This window comes from Homarus americanus, unplaced genomic scaffold (genome assembly GCF_018991925.1).
Source record: "Homarus americanus isolate GMGI-L3 unplaced genomic scaffold, GMGI_Hamer_2.0 scaffold40629, whole genome shotgun sequence".
NCBI classification, from domain to species: Eukaryota; Metazoa; Arthropoda; class Malacostraca; order Decapoda; family Nephropidae; genus Homarus; species Homarus americanus.
Genome location: NW_024751658.1, coordinates 68734 through 78552, shown reverse-complemented (window position 1 = coordinate 78552; position 9819 = coordinate 68734).

Genomic DNA, 9819 nt, shown 5'->3' with positions numbered 1-9819 from the left:
AATCACATATGAGGACTGAAGACGAAGGTTAGGTTAGGTTAGATTAGGTTAGGTGTTTAATCATCAGGTGAACATAAGAATTAATACCTAATCTTCATGTGCTTTTTTTTTAATTAAGCAACAGGTAAATTCTTCTAGTTGATGGAGCAAGAGTAATCAAAACAACATAAACTGGAAAGAAATCAACAACTGACTGTAATACGACCAATAAGGACCCTACACATCGACAATTCCCCAAAAAAAAACCTCAACAGAAACACAAAAGAAAAAACCCGGCACAAAAAAATCAAGAAAAAAACGAGACTCAAACAGACCTCGACTCCTCTCCTCATAAAACCATTGTCCAGGTAAATGAATCTTTGTGGGGAGAAAATTATGACTATTTTAATGATCACTGCAATTAATGGTTCAAGACGCCGGAAAAAACTCTCAAGAGGAACAAATATGAAAAAAAATTCTGCCTGGATGGAAACTCAGCCGGGCGGACCAGACCTCAGTAGGGGGTAGGGGGTAGAAGGGGAGGAGGGAGAGGGGAGAGGGTTTGGTGGGGGTGGGGGGAGTAGATGGGGGAGGAAGGCGAGGAGGTTTGAGGTGGGGGTAGGGGGGTAGATGGAGAAGGAGAGAGGGGGTTCAGTGGGAAGTAGGGGTGAATGGAGAGGAAGGCAGGGAGGTTTGGTGGGGAGTGGGGGTAGATGGGGAGGAAGGAGGGGGGTTCGGTGGGGTGGGGGTAGATGGGAAGAAGGAGGGGTTTATTGGGGGTAGGGAGTAAATGGGGAGGAGGAGGAGAGGAAGAGGAAGGGTGGGGGTGAGAGGAGGGAGAGCAAAGGGGGCATTTTGTGAGCATTAGGTAAAGGGAAAGGGTGGGGAGTAAGGAGAAAGAAAAGAGGGGTGGCCCTAGTGGGAAGGGATTTTGGGAAGGAGAGAGAGGGAATGGAGGGTCGGTGGGAAATGAGAGGGAAGGGAGCTTTTGGGGAGGAAGGAGAGGGCGAGGTCATTGGGTGAGAAAGTTCTAGGGAGGAGGGAGAGTTGGGTCCTTAGGGAGGTAAGGGATTTTTGGGAGGGGGAGAAGAGAAGGTCCTTGAAAGATAGGGGGTTCTGGGGGGGGGAGGGAGGTAGGGAGGAGGGTTCTGAGGAGGGAGGGGGAAGGGGGAGGGAGTGTGGGGGGGGGAGGAGGGGGGAGGGAGTGTGGGGAGGAGGGGGGGAGGGGTGTGGGGGGAGAGGGAGGGGGAGTGTGGAGGAGGAGGGAGGGAGTGTGGAGGAGGAGGTGTGTGGAAGGGGGGGGGCAGGGGCATAGTTTCTGGGAGGAGGGGGGGGTTGGAAGAGGAGAGGAGCGGGGGGGTTATGCCTGAGCTCACCTGTATTCAGATGTCCTGCAGTAAGCTTCAGAGCAACACAAGATCCGTTATTTCTCCCTTCTCTCAGCCTTTACCTACACCTGAAGCCCGTGGGAGTCCAGTCACCAATTCATCTCACAGTTGCCAAATACTTATAAATTTCCTTGATCGTGAAAGACTCTTAGACTTGTCCCCCCCCCACCCACCCCACCCCTCTCTGCACCCCACCCACCCCTGACCCTCGCCATCTCTCCCCACCCCCTCCTTCCCCGTTCCTCTTTATTCACGAAGTCTTATCAAAGGTAAGAAAGTCATCAGAAAAAAGACTTAATTAACGTATAACACCTGATCTTTTAATTCTTAGAGTCTTTTCGTTCTTCAGTCTTACAGTTGTGTGATGTTGGCAAGACGCTAGGAGGAGGAGGAGGAGAAGATGACAAGAAAACAGAAGGAATAATACAGGAAAGGAGAAGGAGAAAAGGAGGAGTGGAAGGAATATGACATAACGAGGAGGAGGAGGAGGAAGAGGAGGAGGAGAAGAAGAAGAGGAGGAGAAGGAGGAGGAGGGGGGGAGAAGGAACAGAACAACGAAGACGAAGAAAGAAAAGATTGACATACTAATAACAAAGAAGAAATAGAGAAGGAAGAAGAAAAAGGAGGAGTAGGAAGAGGAGGAGAGAACCACTAGATCCTGTGTGAAGGAAGAGCCTCCGAGCAGTCCTCACCTCCCATTCATCATTGTGAGATGGAGACTCTTGAGCTGTGGCACAAGGCTCTCAGAAAACACACGTTATATTTACTCACAGAACTCACACACAAAAGTATATGGTAATGTATTGTATATGACATCTATTCAGTAACACTTGATAGCCAAAAGTAACCTAGAGAGAGAGAGAGAGAGAGAGAGAGAGAGAGAGAGAGAGAGAGAGAGAGAGAGATGACTTGCATTGTGTTTTATGATTCAAGACAAAATGTTTATAAATGAATCGGTAAATTTTTTCTGTAGTTTGATATTTTAATTTTTTTATTGATTCAGGTTTTAAGAATCTTTTAATAAATCGGGATTTTTTTTTACGAATCGGGATTTTTTTTAATAGATTAGGAATTTTTAAATGAATCAAGAATTTTTATAATGAAACAGAATCTTTTTTTTTTTTTTAATGAATCGGGAATATAATTTTCTAACAACTGGTCATTTTTCTGGCACAATTATTCTATTTTCTGATATACAATTTTTTCCCTGTATTCTTTTTCCCATTCCGTCCCTCCCCTTCATTATTTATTTTATTATTTTTTTTTCTAAAAGTAGAAACCTATTGGTGAGTGAGTGAGTGAGTCGAACAATCAAGATCAGCATTCATAGAGCTGGCTGACACGTGAAATACCCCCCCCTATATAGACACGTGACCATGTATCCCTCTCTCGGCCACGAACACATCACACCCTCGAGAATTATCCTATTCATGAGTTTTTGACGCGTGTTTCTACTCCCGTGATCACCTCATTCGCCAGACGATCGATAGCCAGACTCACGCTCGAAATCCAGGTGTATGTTTGTGTATTTGGAAACGTTCGACAAAAATAATTGAAAAAATAAGAGAGCCTATGAACTGAAAACGTATTTGAAAATTTTTCGTCTCAAAATATATAATAAATGAAAACGTTTGTGTATTCGTAAACGTTTGGAAAAATAATTGAAAATTTTCGTGTAATTACAAACGTTTGTATTCCTGAAAACGTCCGTGTAAGTTAAAACGTTAGTACTGCTGAAGATGCTACTAAAAATTTATTACATACATGCATGCATACATACATACATACATACATACATACATACATACATACATACATACTGTTACGCCGTCTCTTAATTTACTTAAATATCCAGGTTCTAGGCGTAACCAAACAAAAAAGTGAAGTAAATTAAAAGAGTAAAAATAAATAAAGTAAACCTTTAAGAATTTAATTAATTAAATATTAACACAATAAAGAGCCTCGTAGGCTGTCACAACAAATTGATTCACCATCGAAACTTTTAAGACACAAGTGATACAAAACATCGAAACATCAAAAGAATAAAAATAAAGCATTGGATTACGTTAACACTGCATCAACATATAAAAACTAACACTGAAATTAACTAACGTGAAACAACACTGAATTACTTGAATACAACTAAGCAAATACTGATGGACACAAACAGACATAAATAGGTACTCACATAGATATACCACATTGGTGGCGACAGGAACAACACAAATAAATTAAGTTTAAGTAACAAGTGACACTCAAAGGATGTGTACTGTATGACAAGAGGACTGAACTGTCTCAAGTCAGTTGGTGGGTCCTATATATAAGGTCGGCTCCCGCCACGCGACCCGCCGGTGGGTCATTTAACGATGCAGATGGTCGTTAGAGAACAAAGAATGCTGGTTACAATACAAAATAAAGAAATAAGATGGGCTTGAACAAATAATGACAGTTAAAACCTTACCAGCACAGGGTAAGGTGACTAGAATATATAATAGTAAATTTAACACATTACAGGAATAATATGGAACATGGGAGCATGTTATATATTAAAAAAAATAGAAAAAATACGACACGTTCGTAACAATACATACATTTACACACACACACATACAACGCAACTCACAAAACCAACTCACAAATCTCACACTGTATCAGAATCGCCCCAGAAACCAACCAACCCACATGAAATATTCTCAAGGCAAAGAACAAAGAAAACGGGAAACATTTTTTAGGGGGTCCTCACTTACTCTCTTTAGCTCGGGCCAATACTTGTGAATAATTAACCGGCTTTGAGATGGATATGTTTGCTTAGAGATTATGTCGGATACTTGAGCTTCTTGCACCGTGTAGTTGAGTCTTGCAAGAGCCGGCAGTCTGGGAAATTATTATGCCGGAAGAAAAGGTGGGTATTATTAAGCCGGAATAAAAGGGGTATTATTGAACTGGAAGAAACGGTATTATTATTATGCCGGAAGAAAAGGTGGGTATTATTAAGCCGGAATAAAAGGGGTATTATTGAACTGGAAGAAACGGTATTATTATTACGCCGGAAGAAAGAGGCATTATAATGGCAGAAGAAATGGTATTATTAAGGCGGAAGTCATCTTATTGTAACATACTCAACCAAACTTAACTTTCCTTAAACAAACGTAACCTATCCTGACCTAACCTAACGTAAATTAACTTAAATTACACAAACTAAATCTAAACTTAACCAAATCCTAACCCGGAATAATCTATCCAAAACTATCCTACCCACAGCTAATATAACTTTAATCCAACTTAACCTAACCCATCCAAGGTACACCTCACTTAACCTAACTACACTAACTTAACCTAACCTACCCTAGCCAGACCTAACTTAACCTAAACACACATAATAACCTAACCTAACCTATATGTAACACCTATTAGATTAAAGCAGGACACAGCAGCGTAGGTAGGTTAGGTTAGGTTAGGTTAGGTTAGGTTAGGTTAGGTTAGGTTAGGTTACAGGTAGGAGAGAACCATGTTAGTCCTACTACAGCACATTAGGTCAAGTGTCTAGGTTTTTACTCTCTGTTGACGAGTGGCCCGATGTAGGAGTGGCCCCAGTCTTGCAGTGGCCCTTTCTTGGAGTGGCCCTATCTTACAGTGGTCCGGTCTTGGAGTGGCCGCAGTTGAGAGAGTTGAGAGAGAGAGAGAGAGGAGCGTCAGAACAGGTAAGACGATTACTACACAGACACACCGTCACGCCAAAGGTAACATCATTATCGTGTGGCCACCCAGGAATTCTCCCCTGAAGGCTGCCGGGTTCTACATCCTCCACCAAAGGCTCTTACAGGTGTGTTGTACCTGAGGCTCTTACAGGTGTGCTGTACCTAAAGCTCTTACAGGTGTGTTATACCTGGGGTTCTTACAGATGTATTCTGCTTGTATATTATGGCCAAAAACCAGATATCACCTGAGAATCTTCCAGGTAAGATATAACAGGTGAGGCTTTACCTGTCTTCAGTAATTACGATGAAGAAAGATCACTAAGACTTTCCCAACCGTTGATGTATTCTCTACCTGTACCTTCCATTAAATGCTATATAAAGACGCGGCTGCAAATGGAAACACAATTCTTTATTTCCTGGTTACTGTGTGAGTCCTTGAAGCTCAGGGTCTCTCTCTCTAACGTATTATGACTCATTATTATCCACGAGGGCTTCTGCATTAAGCCATCTCTCTCACACGTGCTCCTCCAGAAGGGGGTTGGAGGGTGAGGGGAGGGAAGAGACAGAGAGTTAGAGGATGAAGGGTGGGGGGGGAGGGAGGGAGGGAGGGAGTGAAGGAGGGGAGGGAGGTTAAGGAGGTGGATGGGTTTTCAAGATTGACCCCATTTCATCAAAATATAAATAAATAAATTAAAATTCTCAGAATCACTCTGCCACAAGAACTCCATCAGCTTTTTATAACTTACCCCCGTACACTCCTCCCCTTCCCTTCCCTCCCCTTACAACCCTACCCCTTCCCATTACACCCCTACCCCTCCCCTTACACCCCCATCCCCCCTTACCCTCCCCTTCAACCCCAGGTAGGAAGATCTGTATACATACCTCGTCCGCAAGTGCTCTTCCCGGGACACTGAAAAAAAAAAATACCTCTCCTAGTACAAGTTGATTACATTTATCTCAGAGCAAAAGATCTTCTTCAAGGAGGCTCGGGGAAGCTGGCCTCCTCCCCCAGAATAGCAGCAGGCCTCTAGTAGGTCGAGTAAATCCACTAAAGACTCTACAGTTGTTTTATCTCCTCAAGAGTCTTTTTTTTTAATAGAGTCTTCTCAAACTCTATTATCCTTATATATATCATTAAGTAAAACTGTCCCACTTAGAGCTGAGGATAAGTAGCACTGCTTATAAAGAAAAGAATATGTCACAGAATGGCCGCCGTTCATTTGGAATTACACTTTTAGTTCCTTTACAAGTACCCACCTCATATACGAGCCCCAACCATCCCCCCCCACCTCTTATACGACTCCCAACCCTCCCCACCTCTTGTACAACCCTCTTCCCGCCACCTCCCCCACCTCTTATACGACCCCCAACCCTTCCCACCTCTTGTACGACCCTCTTCCCGCCACCTCCCCCACCTCTAATACGACTAACCCTTCCCACCTCTTGTACGACCCTCAATCACCTCCCCCACCTTTTATACCCCAACCCTCACTTCTTATACGACCCCTTATATGACTAAGACCCTCACCTCTTATACGACCCTCACTTTTTTATACGCCCCATCCCTCACCTGTTATGACCCCCCCACCTCTTATACGACCCCTCACTTTTATACGCCCCATCCTCACCTGTTACGACCCCCACCTCTTCCCACCTCTTACGACCCCCTCTCCCCCACCTAACGACACCTGACACTTGACACTTGATACCTGACACTTGATTACTGACATACCCCTGACACTTGACACCTGACACTTGACACTTGATACCTGACACTTGACACTTGATACCTGACACTTGACACTTGATTCCTGACACTTGACACTTGATACCTGGCACCTGACAATTGCTACCTGACATTTGAAACCTGACACTTGACACTTGATACCTGATATTTGATACCTGACACTTGACACTTTATACCTGACACTTGATACCTGCAGATGTAAAAGTAACCTACACACACAAACAGAGAGACCCTAACACCATTTACAGACACCCTCGCCTACCAGAAACACCCAATTAGTCAAAGTCTAATTAAAATTTTTATTTGAAACAATCAACACAGTTACCATAATAAAAACAAATTAATAATAACACGGGACACACGGAGTAACGTCTAGCACACGGGACACACGGAGTTACGTCTAGCACACGGGACACACGGAGTTACGTCTAGTACACGGGACACACGGAGTTACGTCTAGTACACGGGACACACGGAGTTACGTCTAGCACACGGGACACGGAGTTACGTCTAGCACACAGGACACACGGGTTACGTCTGGTACACGGGACACACGGAGTTACGTCTAGTACACGGGACACACGGAGTTACGTCTAGCACACGGGACACACGGAGTTACGTCTAGCACACGGGACACACGGAGTTACGTCTAGCACACGGGACACACGGAGTTACGTCTAGCACACGGGACACACGGAGTTACGTCTATCACACGTCAACCAATATTTTAATGATAAGGTTTCTTTTGTTCTAGTGACACGAAGTTGAAAATTTCCCTTGACAAATATGCGGAAGGTTATTTACGGGCCACATGTGTACTGTATATGTTGGTAGGATAAACACATACACGCACATACACACACACACACACATATATATATACATCTACACACACACACACACACACACATACACATGGTGAGTGATGGTGGTGGTGGTTAAGGCTCCAGATGAAAGCATAAAACTCCTCGTGACATTATAAGGCTCCTGGTGACAGCATAAGGCTCCTGGTGACAGTATAAGGGTCCTGGTGACAGTATAAGGCTCCTGGTGACAGTATAAGGCTCCTGGTGACAGTATAAGGCTCCTGGTGACAATGTAAGGCTCCGGGTGACAGTATAAAGCTCCTGGTGACAGTATAAAGCTCCTGGTGACAGTATAAGGCTCCTGGTGACAGTATAAGGCTCCGGGTGATAATGTAAGGCTGCCAATCCACAACTTCACAACTAATTAACTACTTTAAATTTTATGAAGCCGTGATCAAACTTTAATTCCTACCCTCCTGGCCTATGAAGCCTCACATAATGGCGTTCTCAACTTTATGGTGATTAGTTTGCTACTTTTGATGACGCCAATTGAAAAGGTTTAAGCAAAGGGGAAAGAGGTGTGTGTGTGTGTGTGTGTGTGTGTGTGTGTGTGTGTGTATGTGTTTTGATTGTATTCCTCAGGTGTGAAAAAATGTAATGGAGCAATAATTGTTGTTTTATACAGGTGCAACGGTCAATACTACCTTACATGGAGAGATGTATAAATACGTACATACATACATACATACGCACACACATACATACATAAAGAAACAAACACATATATAAACACAGAAACCAACAAATACTCCTCCCCCCCCCCCCTAACACATACACACACACAAATTAAATCTTTATATAAACAATCATAACTACAAACGGGAACCACACGAAGGAGAACAAAAAAAATAGGCCCCCAGGTAACAACACAGACAGGTAATATTGTTGAGGTAATAAAAAAGAAAGTTTGCCACAGACAGAGAGGAGAGAGGGTAAAAAAGTAATATATTGAATTAGTTAAAGAAAACGGCATAGTTGTATAAAATGGATTCGGATGATAGTGAATGATAATGAATGATAATAAACTTGATAACATAAGGAATGAGGATGATCACCTTTGAATAACTTTTCTGAAACATCACATAGAGAAAGAGAGAGAGAACCCCCAGGTATAACACACCTGTGAGAGCCTCAGGCACAATACACCTGTAAGAGCCTCAGGTATAACACACCTGTAAGAGCCTTAGGTATAACACACCTGTAAGAGCCTTAGGTATAACACACCTGTAAGAGCCTCAGGTATAATACACCTGTAAGAGCCTCAGGTATAACACACCTGTAAGAACCTCAGGTATAACACACCTGTAAGAACCTTAGGTATAACACACCTGTGAGAGCCTCAGGCACAATACTTATATAAGGCCTCCAGATTATAACACTTATAATAAGGCCTTAGATTATAACACATATAAGGGCCTCGAATTATAATACACTTATATGTAAGAGGCCTCAGGTATAACACGTCTGTAAGAACCTCCGTTATAACACACCTGTAAGAACCTTAGGTATAACACACCTGTGAGAACCTCAGGCACAATACACCTGTAAAAGAACCTCTGGTGCAACATATGGGCCCCTCAGGTATAATACACCTGTAAGAGCATAAAATATAACACACCTGTAAGAGCCTCAGGTATAACACACCTGTAAGAACCTTAGGTATAACACACCTGTGAGAGCCTCAGGCACAATACACCTGTAAGAGCCTCAGGTATAACACACCTGTAAGAGCCTCAGGTACAACACACCTGTAAGAGCCTCAGGCACAATACACCTGTAAGAGCCTCGGGTACAACACATCTGTAAGGGCCTCAGGTATAACACACCTGTAAGAGCCTCAGGTACAACATACTTGTAAGAGCCTCAGGTACAATACACCTGTAAGAGCCTTTGGTGGAGGATGTAGAACCCGGCAGCCTTCAGGGGAGAATTCCTGGGTGGCCACACGATAATGATGTTACCTTTGGCGTGACGGTGTGTCTGTGTAGTAATCGTCTTACCTGTTCTGTACTCTCTCTCTCTCTCTCTCTCCTCAACTCCCCTCCTCTCTCAACATCTCTCTCTCCCTCAACTCTCACACCTTCTCTGCTTCAACTTCACCCCCTCTACCCCTCTTTCTCTCTCCTCCAACTATCACCCCT